Below are 12288 nucleotides of genomic sequence, written 5' to 3'. Positions count from 1 at the left end.
GTCACTGCTGCTCTGTGAACACCAACAAGAATTTAGATTGTTTTTCTTGTGTGGGGCTCCTTTGTCATGACCTTTCCCATCTGTCTTCTGTACTGGACCTTTAGTAGAATTTGTGCATAATATGTTTTTGTAATTTAAAACAAAACAATACAATAAGATAAAATGTGGGAACAATAAGCTGAACTCAGGCGTGACTTTTGCAATGGCTTTATCCATCTAACTCCATTTCTTATTCCACAGGGCTAATGACCCATAAGAGCTTGAAGCACCAAAGACAATCATTATGTAGCTTTTCTTGAAAGGGCACATGGGCATTGTTAGGAATACCAGCAGTGCAGGGACCCATACGAATAATCTCAACATCTAAACCGCAATGAGACAGGAATGTAATTCACTTTTAGATATACATAAAGGGGATAAATAAATAAATATATTAAACTGCTGACATGCTGACATTTTCTGCTGTGTAACAGACAGTCAGACAGGACCGCTATTGGTATTTATTGATGATTGATGATAATGAAAGTTGAAATGAAAATAAATGAAAATTTAAAAAGTAAAGAAGAGACACCATTCATATATGTTTCTACTGTTGACATTGCATAGTTTGCCCACCTGAGGGCACTGCAACTTCTGTTTTGGTAACATACGGCCAGCTAATGTGAGCAAAGTCAGGCAGAGAGTGTAAGAGTAAACAAATAACTTTACAAAACAAAAGGTTATGGAGTTTTTCTTCCAGCTGTTGCCAACAATGTTTATGTTTTTTGCATTTGAAAGAAAAAGATATCGATATTGGAAAATATTGAAATATCGGATTTTGAAATCACTAAATTTCGGTAGCAGGAGTGGTCTTAGAAATTCTGTCACTTGGGCCCTAAGTAGTTCATTTAAAAGAAGTGCCATTGCGATTTGTTGGCTTACTTTGAAGATTAGCTTGACGTGGTTACTTATAACTTTAAGCGTATTATTATCTGTGGTGCTTGAAAGGCTTGATAGTAGCAAGAGCACTGATTCTGAGTCCTGTAAGCTCCATCAGACCCAAGGAAATAAAAACAGCAGATAGTCACCTTGTGTTTTTCAAATGAATTTGACACCTGACTTGACATCCAAATCTCTAAACAGCTTTTCGCTCAACATATTTCATATCTTGGCCGACGGTGAAAAGTAACATACCTGATAGTTTTATATAATGCAGTGGTGCCAAACTGTGCTGTCAGGTCACTGTAAGTGCCTTGAAACTCAAACCCAAAGCCCACAGTAAGCCTGGAGCAACAACAAGAAAATCAGAGAGTGTAACTTTAAGCCATTGCTGAGCTGCATCAATCAACAAATGACTGCAGCATAATGAAAATGTCAGAGCTTATCGCGCTGCCTTATTACAGTTAGAGCTGAACAGCAGAAGTCAGAGGCACAGTGGGTTTTTGACTGCATAACCCCCCCCCCCCCACCCCCCCACACACACATTTAAATGTTCACAGGGCCAGAAAACATCATGAGCATTTCATTAAGTCTAAGGTTTGATAAGCTCGTTAAACTGAATTTTAATTAAGCGAATCACTGTTAGGGACAATCGTATTTTACGGGGATGAAGTAAAATGTGAATCGTGAAACTGAAGTTCTTGTTTTTCTCCTCTTGTTAAAATGCTTTCATTCTCATGCACGCAAAACAACCACCCACTGATCCGTCATCTTGAGATCATTCATCAAGACGGCGGGGGTAAAAAGCAAACAAGAGCGTTCGCTCTACGTGGCGCGGCTGCACAGGCTGATAACAACAGATCTTGTGTGTTTAGTGTTCTGTCTGTTGTGATATACTGTAGCACTACCCAGTGACATGGATTTGTTAAGTAAACAGCAGTTTGAAGAGCAGGGAACCAGATGACAGAATGGCCTCTGTGCTGCAAGTTAATTGTGAACAAAGTGAACATGTAATTTGTTCTGGAATGAAAGACAATTAGCGGACTTCATCAGTATGTTGGGAAGAGCGCCGCTCTATTTTCTGAAGGGAATTGTGTTGTAAATTAAGTAGACATGCAATAAGATTTTACTGCTGCAGGGCAAAAAATAACCATAATATGTTTTGGATAATCAGTGATATGGGGAGTTGTAAGCCAGCTGCTGTAATTTGCACTTTGTAAAACTTACTTTCTCAGCTTGTACTTGTTACTTAGAAGTATATATGGGGTAAACAAAATAATAAAGAAGGTCTTAAAATCTGAAGATAAATAATTGCATAAAATATTTTGTCATTTGTTTAATTGGGGGTATAGAAGCAGTGTAAAAGATGAAGAAAACGATGAGTATGACACTTCTGTATTTAACAAGATCTCACCATTTCTGTTACTTTAACAGAGCATATTAAAATGCAATTTTATGCATTAACTGCAATTTGGGTACTGTGATTTAAAAAAAAAAAAAAAAAAAAAAGCTGGTCCGATGTATTATAGCATACATAATTTATTTAATTTTCTTTTTTTTTAAAAATATAACATAACTTTTGTCAAAGATGCCTCATATTTTCAGACTCTTACAGTTGTCCCATCCACTTTCTGTAACCACCTGTAGGTAAAGCAGCTTTCTTCTGAATGGCTGCGCTTTGCAAGCTGAATGTTTCAGGATCACTTGGGTGGGGCTTGTGTGCTATCATCCAGAGCTGTGTGCATGAGATGGCCATGATATTTAGCCTTACTGACATCATACTGATCTAAGAGTAGAAAAAACTGTCTAGATCAAAGTGGTTACAGCACCCTGATGGCTAAGTGTCTACACGTGTTGATAGAATGTACTGTGCAAACACTGTGAGACACCTACCAGTTCTTTATATTTAGCTTACAACAACGCTGGCTTTGTTCTACTTTTTAAAACGCCCTGGAGCTATAGTTGTTTAGGCTTTCTGAAGCACTTTTAAAGTTTTTATCTACAGCAGATGAACAGTCGTGAAAGTCGTGCCCTTCAGAAAAAAACCTGATGCAGGACCTGAAAGATGCATCTAGCCCTTCAATTTATCCTTCTACTGTCAGAAATGGTCTCAGTGAAAGGGTGGCTACCAGGAAAGAAGAGAAACGGGGAGAAAAGGCTGAGGTATCCCAAAGAACTGGACTGAAAAAATCAGTGTGAACGCGTTATTTGAAATGTCGGATTCGGATTGATGTCATTATAGATAGAGGAGATCAGGACAGAGTCAGCAGTGAGTGCAACACGGTGGAGGCTCAGTCATGTTGTGGGGCTGTATTTCAGTCAGTGGTGTTGGGATCTTGGAAAAACTGATGGAATTATGATCCCAAACGCACTGCCAATGCAATAAAAACATACCTGGATAGAAAAACACACAATGGGGAAACTATCAGTCATTGCCTGGCTTCCCCAGAGCCTGGACTGAACATTTTTGAAGTAGTGTGGGATCATGTAGAAAAGACCTCCAAAAAATGTCCTTCAAGAACCCAGAGGAGCTGTTCCTGAAGATGAATTCAAGATATGACAAGAACACCTGGCTAAGACAGTTCAGGTTGTGTCGAAGACTAAAGGGGGTCATACTGAATATTGGCTCGTTAGACTTGTACAAACTTTATATTTGCCTTACATACCGCATATCCATCTATGCACATGTTTTGATAAATCACTGCCACTTTTCCCATTTTATATAACAAAATATAAAGAAATTAGCGGTGGCTGAAAACCTTTGTATTGCACTATATGCATATATGTGGGACAGAAAATAAGGTAAAGCACTAAAGGTCCCTTTTAGATCAAGGAAACACATCAAAAAGGAGTGTCATGCAGAGTCTGTAGAGGATGATAAAATGTGATATTTGACAAGACATCCAATTTGAACGCCCTTCATAGTCGCAGTTTAATCAGTGAATGCTGGAGATCATTAATTTTTCAGCTTTTGTCTAGACATAAAAATAGAAGGTTCGCCAACACCAGCAATGACACCAATGATCAGAAATTAATTCTGATCAAATGTTACGTAAAACCCATGAAAACATGCAACAGAAGGGATGGGGAATAGTCTTCTGTTCTGCTCTGCTCTGGCCAGCTTGGGGAAGCCTGGCACGTCCTGGCACCAACTGCCCGTCTGGCAACCAGCTGACTGATCTCAGTGCCAGTCACTGGAGTGCAATGACAGTGATTCTCAAAAACCTCATAAAAAAAAGCAGTAGTTGCTGTTTGCCAAGAGCCAAAGATGCAAAGCACTTCACCCACAAAGAGCTGGCTAAACACAGTCACCAGGGAAACCATCAGAGATGCTGTGGGATTAGTGGGCTGCAGTGAGGACGACTGTGGCTTATAGTCAATGACACATTTGGAAAACCGACGCACTACAACAGCATCTCTCTGTAGTGCTGAGCCAGCTGGAGGACCATTTATAAGTGGCGGTTGTTGCATACTGTAGATTATTACCATTATTATGCGGCGCATTAAATGAGGTCATGTAGTGGAACATCACAGCTCTCAACAGCTGTGTCCTCCGATGCTCTGTTTGCATCAGGAGCAGTTAGCAGAGACAATCTTTGAGTGAAAGGGAATCTCAGTGGGAAAGTAGCAGTTAGGCTGGATTTAATTATCTGAAATACTAACGCTTTTTTTGATATGTTTGTTTGTGACAAGAGAAAGCAGCTACAGCCACAGGGTTCATTTTTTCTGTCTGGTGATGTCTTCTTCTCACACACAGCCTGCCTTTATTCCAGTCTGTAGGTATTGAAAAATGTTTTTTTTTTATTTTTTTATAATTATTTGAACCAGTAGCTTGTACATAAAGGAAGAATGTAACCCTCTGTAACGGCCCTGCTACTATCATGACACTTAACTCAACTGGACGAAGGATGGTGAAGATGGGGCTGCCAGGCAGGACGAGAAAAGCATGATCCCATAAATGATTCATGGATGTAGTAAAGGAAGACTGGTGTGATGTTGGTGTCATAGAAGAGCATGCAAGGGATAAGATGAGATGGAAGAAGAAGAAGAAGAATGTTTCACGCAGCTGAAAAACTAGTCCTAGTCAACTGATTCCACACTTGTGAATTCCTGTACTATTACATGTATTTTGAGTGTAAGACAGCACTTGACAGTTGTCTGTATGTATGCCAGACTTTGTACATACATCACCCCTGGATGTTACTGAATGTTTATATAGCATGTAGCTGTCTCCAGGTTATAGGCAGTAATTTCTTAAAATTTTGCTTTGTTGTTCTTATAGGTAGCAGTTAATTACCATCAGAGATGGGCAGTAACACGTTACAAGTAACGAGTAAAGTAAGGGATTACTTTTGCAAAAACGGTAATTAGATTACCGTTACTTTCCCGTAAGCACACTGCGTTACTGCGTTACTAAAACCGTGATTTTTTTTTTTGCGAGAATGTCTCATGACAGTGACGTAAGCGAGTGCGACGTTCGTGGCAACAGCTGTGTGCAGATTGTGAGGAATTAGAGATATATTTTACTGCTATTGTTAATAATCATCATCATTACCATTGCATCAATAATACAATCTACAGTATTGATATTGCATTCAGATGTTTAAACATATTGGTACCCGATTACCCTTATTAAAGGTGCAGTTATAACCACTCTAAACTGTTGAGTTGAATCTATAATCTTAAATGCGTTTGAATGCTTGTTATAATCTGAAATGTGTACGTGCTGGCCTTCTGTCTGGTGGAAAAGGTTACAAGTTTCAGCTGGTGAAGTGAGAGGTGAAACTGAGTGCAGTTCATGCTGACACACACACACTCACACAGTAGACTTTATCTCATTTATAGGTGAGAAGTTAATCATGTTTGCTTGTAACTCTAAAATTGTCTCTGTGAAAGAGGAATAGTTTCTTGCTGTCTCTGCAAAAAGAGGAACAGTTTCTTGCAGGGTGTGGGTCTGGTGTTCCAGACGGGAAGTGAAAGTCAGAATGTTGACAGGAAGCATCTGCTGTGGAGACGGAGACGATGTTATTTTAAACTGTGTTAAGTCATTGTGGTTTTGAAACCTATGTATGACCTGTATCTGATTGACGTTGAAGGGGCGTAGTAAATTTAAGCCCTGAAAGGTATAAAACACCTGCTTATGCTCTGTAAGTCGGGGATCGGCGCTGTCTGTGTACAGCGGTGGTCTTCCCACGTGTGTGCATTAAAATCATCGTTTGACTCCACCCGGCCGGATCAGTGTTGTTATTATGGAAGCTGATTACCTCCTGTATCCCTCCTCAATATTGAACCCGACAAGATCAACAAAGGATAATATATCGAGTGCGGGAGACAGTATGACCGTGCAGCGTTTAAAGCGTGGAAGTACTGACCTTATTTTGAGTTTGATTCCATAAAAAGTGACAAAAACATTAGCTTCCGCTAATCACTGCGTGGGAAGAAAACTTCTTTTTACAGTGAAAAAAAACCCCTAAACTTCCAAGCAAACACAGAGTGCGCTACCACGTAATTGGAAATTCACTGAGAAACTCGCGGATTCTTCCACTGACCGCTGCAGCACACCTGCACCAGGGTAAACCTCCGCCTACGCCACTCCTGCTATACAGGTGAAAATAGAGCAACAGGACCGCTAGTCTTTGATTTTATTTATTTTCTGCTGTGTTTCACTTGCATTTATTTGAAAGAGTGAGTGTAAACACAAAAAAATATTTTATGTGCTGGAATGAGCAGAAAATAGGTTTAAACGTTAAACAAATTTCTTCCAGTCAGAGAATGTTGCATATAATTACATTTTTGCTTGATGCATAAAGTTAAAAGATTAAAACTAATAAAACAAGTTTTAAAAAGAGACTTTTCCATTTGATTACATTTTGTATGATGGATTATGCAGAAAAAGTAGAATTGGGCTGAAAGATCTATCGCTTTATTACCTATTCAGGTTGTAAATCGTGTTTTTAAAAAGTAACTAAGTAATTAATTACTTTTGAAAAAAGTAATCAGTAAAGTAACTGGATTACTTTTGGGGGGAAGTAATCAGTAATTAGTTACTGATTACTTTTTTCAAGTAACTTGACCAACACTGATTACCATTAACTGAAACATTAAAAGCAAACCTGAAAAAAATTACAAAATCCCCACTGCTTTAATTTATTTGTCTATTTCTTGTCTTTCTTTGCTTCTTGATTTTTATCTCTAATATCTCAGATGTCTGAATATTACAGAGGAAGAAATAAATCAGCACTTTCAGCCACAAAATGATACCATAATGCACACAACAAATGCTCATTGTCATGGAATACCAATCTAAAGTGATTGTGAAATCTCGGGAAGTAGCTTTTTACGCTATAATGGCAGTAATTTCAACTCACTGCTGCCTAAAAGGGAAAAAATATCTTCGTAATTCTAAGAAAAACCCACTGCTTTTTAACTAGATCAGTTTTTCACTTTGGAGCTGTTTAAAAATTCATTTTTGTAATCATATTCTAATTCATTTTTCTCACCATAAAACGCAGGTTAAAATAGCTCAACTCTCGCCTTGTACAGTTTGATCACGCTCACCTTGTGGGATTTCATTATCACAGATGACCTTTCTTTCCAGTACAAACTTTATCCTGTAATCTATGATATGATTCCTTTTCTTACACACATATTTGAGTTGGCTCATTTCAGAGACAGGGGAGGGGACACTAATCTTGTCTATGGAGTATAAACCTGACTTCCTACTATATGTCTGCGTCAAGAGAATTTGCCAAACATGAATCAGCCTTGTTAGTGGATGACAAGTTAACTGTCAAAATGAAGAATGGACGGCAGGGAAAAGAGCCAGTTCAGCAGTGTTAGAGATAAATGACAACGAGACAGAGTTTGATGAGCTGGTTGTCTTCCCCTCGCCACGTTCATCGATGGTGTGGGGGAGAGTCTTGTGTCGCAGCATTAGTTTCACTGCAACACCGTGAATGAGTTGTCCGGGTCAATCAGCCTATGCAAATGGGAAAGGAAGGACGCAAGATGAGATGACTGGAAGAGCTAACCAGCTGGAAATGATGGAAGGGGGTGATGTTCGGGATATTGGGTTAGACGGAGCCACGTGACCAATACAGGAAGTGCAATAAGCAGGCTCAGAGCGGCCACGTTTTTCATCAGCTTTGAAATTGCAGTTGATTTTCCACTTCAGCAGAGATTCTCAGTCAGCATAATTGACTGGGATTTGTGTTGATTCCGTCACAATGCCTCTGACTCCCACATCACATTAAGTTAAAGGATGAAAGGTACATTAAGTCAGTCTGTTCGAGCTCTATATTTTCCCTCAGTGTCATGGTTTGCACCACTGAGACGCTAACTATAATGGTTTTCATCCTTAACAAAACTACATTAACCAGACTAAGACCTCCTTTTCCCCCACCCCCCGTCCACCCTCTCCATCTCTCACAAGACAAAACAAGAAGCCGTGTTCCTAAGAAGCACTGCATCAATATTCCCTGTAGGCATCCCTTCCGAGATGGGCTTTGTGGTGATGGTATTCTTTTAGAAAGAATGTGTTTGTGTCCACTTCACCATTAAAACCAGGAATGTGTGGCAAACTAAGCAGAAGGGAGCCATGTAGGGGAGGATGGAGTGGCTGTATTGATGTTGTTGGAAGGACAGTGAAGACATTTGGTTAAAGGAAAGGGGAATTGACAAGATGCCTGCAGGAAAACTGGCCTTTTTAGAGCAAAGTGCACCCACCACAAGAGGAGGCTGACATTCAAAAGCACAAAGCTGTTAGTCCCATTTTTGGGCTCACTGCGGGGCACTGCAACCAATCAGGTTAAATATGAAGGGAGATATCAACTGTGGATCTTCAGAGCACTGTTATTTAAATATGATGAATAAATAAGCCAGGACATATTATATATTAATATTTTTTACAGAAAAATCAGTGAACTTGGGAATGGGCTAACATATATATATATATATATATATATATATAGCACTTTTCTGTTCTTCTTGCTTTACATTACAGGCTACATTTAAGCATTAATACAGTGATTTGTTTTATAAACTCCAGTTACCTCAGTGACAAGTTCAAAGTCAACAAGCTTGTCTTTAGACTGGAGGAAGAAGTCTGAGTACCTGGAGGAAATCCACACAGACACAGGGAGGGCATGCAGACTCCTCATGGAAATATATTGACCATGTAACAATTGGGCTAACCACTGCAACGCCTTGCTGCTTGTGGTATGGATATATTAGTCATTGTTTATAAGAAAATAAAACATTTAGGGTCAAGATGCCCTGCATGAGCTCTGCTGCTCAACTCGTGAAACGGCAAGGTAGGAACTAGGAAATAATCAAACCATCAGCCAGTTCATAAGGCTTTTTTTAAAGGATCTGTTCAGTCAGAGTGGACACTCAATGTTCCACTGTTCCAAAAAAGAAATTATGCAAATGGTCGTCTTTATTTAATTTAAATGTTCAGCTGATATCCATCCGCTTATATTCCCAAATTACAGCACAGGCTAAATAATTCAGCCTTTATAATTCTTCTTCTCTTTCCTCACACTAGAAGTGTTGTATCTGAAGTTCCCAGAGTTGCAGTTACTTTGGCACATTGTATGTGGTATTGCTATGAACATTAAGCAGGAGAAGTAACAGTGAAAGATGGACATGATTTCGAGTCATACTGGATAAAACATTAAGTCCATTTTGTAAATTTTAGTTACGTAGGAGTCAGAAAAGAGGAAAAACACTTTTCGAGGCTTTAAAATGGCACCTTAGTGTCTATCTTTTGTTATCTTTTGTGTGTTTCAAAACAATTCTTGGCATCTACGTCTGCGTATCTTTGAGCACTGGTCCGTGTTAAGTTGATTTTGACATTTTTCCAAACCAGCATTTTGCAATTGCCCTCTGAGTCAGTGTTTCCTATCCACTCTGCCGCCCCACATAGGTGTGGCGTGGAAGATTATCTGGCTCCACCTGATTAATACCCTAATTAATCAGCGTGAGTAACGGGCAGAACAATTACATTCTCCTCCCCTAGAGGGCGGTATAACTACCTGCTCTAATTAAATGGGTTGCCAACTGCCAGTAAAACAGTAGAAGACGCAGAAGAAATTACATCATAGTCATGCTGGGAGTGAGATAACGGAGCCTGTAATAGCAATGGATAAATATTTGAAAAGAAAAAGTAGTCAATCTGACCTGGGTCCTAGAAAAAATACAGACCGGGGAAAAATGATCAGTACGCTTTTTGTGACATTTTTGTTTGGTGGTGTGCCGTGTGATTTTTCTAATGTGAAATATGTGCCGTGGCTCCAAAAGGTTGGGAAACACTGCCCTGAGTAATTTAACTAAAGCTTTCACCACACCACCAGGGGGCAGGATTACCAGAGGGCGTGGCGTGCGTTTTTCCACTCTTGCCTACTGTTTTTGATTGTTTTCTGTGATTTTATTCTTCTTTGTGTGTGCTGACATTTACCTCATTTTCTTAAGAGGCTTTGCCTTTTGTCAGGCTACAATTATAAGCAGAAATAGTGCTTAATGAATTACAAGGGTAAATACTTTACTGCGTTCTCTTGTGGTATAAACTGGTATTACATGAAAGCGCAGCACAACCCTACTTCATCTTCAGTCTTTATATCTTGTCAACACAATACACAGATAAATGGATCATATATTCATAGAAGCTGTTTCTTCACATTTAATTACGCATAAAAATGAAACTATATTACACTCATGAATTTACAATAAGCACTTTAAAAATACTTTTTAAGTGCATTATTTTAGTCAACCCTTGTGAGACTTTATCTGTGAAATAGTTGACTGTTTTTTTTATGCATTGATGAGGATCAGGGGATCCAAAAGTGAGATGTTGGCCACCCTTATGCTCACCTTGGCCATTTTGATGCATCAGCGATTATATACTGAGAGAAACCTGAGAATTATTTATTTTCTGGGTATCATTATTTTTCTGCTCACTGCTGTGCTGCCTTCTCAGAATATGCCAAGTATTTCATACGCATTGCAGTGCTATCTGTAACGTCGTGTTTGAATAGAGCCATTACTAAACATTTACATAACAGAGACCATGTTTTGAGGACCAAAATGCTTTACTTTCACAGACAGATAAAGCCCATTTTTCCTACAGACTTCTTGTCTTATAGGTGCTAAGAGAGAGCATTAGAGACTGTTATGGAGTGAATAAATAGCTGTAATTAGCACTTGCTGTAGTGTTTTTCTAACAAAGGGATAAATGAGAGAGAAATGAAGCTACTGTGTAGTAAGATAGAGGCAAGAAAAACCTTTTGTGGCATTTATAAAGCTGTGCTAAGCCTCAAAAAGTGCAAAGGTGGAAGAAGTCCTCAGGAAAAGGTGTCACTTGGGAGTTTTGTGTGTGTGTGTGGGGGGGGGGGGGGGGGACTGCAGGCTCCTCTTATCAAAATGCATCAGCGGCACCATGAATCTACAAAAACATGTTGCGCTCTGAAGTGCACCCTCAAAAGCTAGTCATTTGGTCTTTGAGATTCATGAGCAAACAAGCCGACAGGAGCTCAGGGATATTTTTTTCCATGCTCTTGAGATCTCTACATACACATATCTGAAGGTTTGCATCCTATAAGTATACACCCTTTTGACGATAGAGAAAAGCGAGGCCCTTGTAATGTTTTTGCAGGGATACGTCAGAGCTGCCTGCCACATTCGCCTCCAACAAGCTGCTCTGCTGCGATGAGAGACGTCATCCAGGAAGTGGAATCATTATTTTATTTCTGAGCCATAATACCCAACATAGCATACGCATTCATTCCAAGTCTGCTTTGCATTGAGAAGCTGTTGTTTTTCTGCTGAGAACCATTCGTCAGTTCCATTAAAATGCAATCACTTATTCGTTGAGTTAATTGCAGATGCCATAAATGTGAGATTAAAACAGCTAGATGATAGTTAGAGAATCTTTCCACTGAAATCAGTGCTGCCATTACGGTATTTAATCAAGTCATTTGCAAAAGCAGGCCTTGTGTTACGCTGCCATCCCGGGGTGGCAGTCACACCTCAAGGCGATATTTGGAAAGTGCACTGGCAAGTTGCTGCTTTCTGAAAAATATCTTACAAACAATGAACACAAACTTGACTGATGTTAAACTCCTGATTTCTCTCTGTGCAGGTAATGGGTATGTCTGGTTCAGACGTTTTCTTTAATGTAAAGAAAAATGTAGGAGGCAGTGAGCAACATTGCAGGCAGAAAAATGGGACTGTTTGTCATCAGCCAAAAGATTTCAGTCATTCTTTTATGACCTTTATTTTGAGGTCCATATTTTTATTCGACTCTAGCAGGGGCAGCACAATGGTGCGCTGCTTAGATCCGAGAGAAGAAAAACTCCCTAAAATCAAGGATTT

The 12288-nt window shown here is 39.4% G+C and overlaps 1 protein-coding gene and 1 long non-coding RNA gene across 3 annotated transcripts in view; both read left to right on the top strand.

Moving 5' to 3' along the window:
• The window catches only part of lin7a (lin-7 homolog A (C. elegans)), a 41638-nt gene that overhangs the window by 16532 nt on the left and 12818 nt on the right, over window positions 1-12288 (top strand). The window lies entirely within an intron of this gene.
• LOC146499396 (uncharacterized) lies at window positions 3-10103 on the top strand. Its single transcript, XR_014870156.1, has 2 exons — window positions 3-4913; window positions 5092-10103. It is a non-coding gene; the product is annotated as an uncharacterized LOC146499396 (long non-coding RNA).

Source organism: Neolamprologus multifasciatus, chromosome 17, assembly GCF_963576455.1.
Source record: "Neolamprologus multifasciatus chromosome 17, fNeoMul1.2, whole genome shotgun sequence".
NCBI lineage: Eukaryota > Metazoa > Chordata > Actinopteri > Cichliformes > Cichlidae > Neolamprologus > Neolamprologus multifasciatus.
The sequence above is the reverse complement of the archived record's forward strand: the minus strand, read 5'-3'. Positions and strand labels throughout refer to the sequence as shown.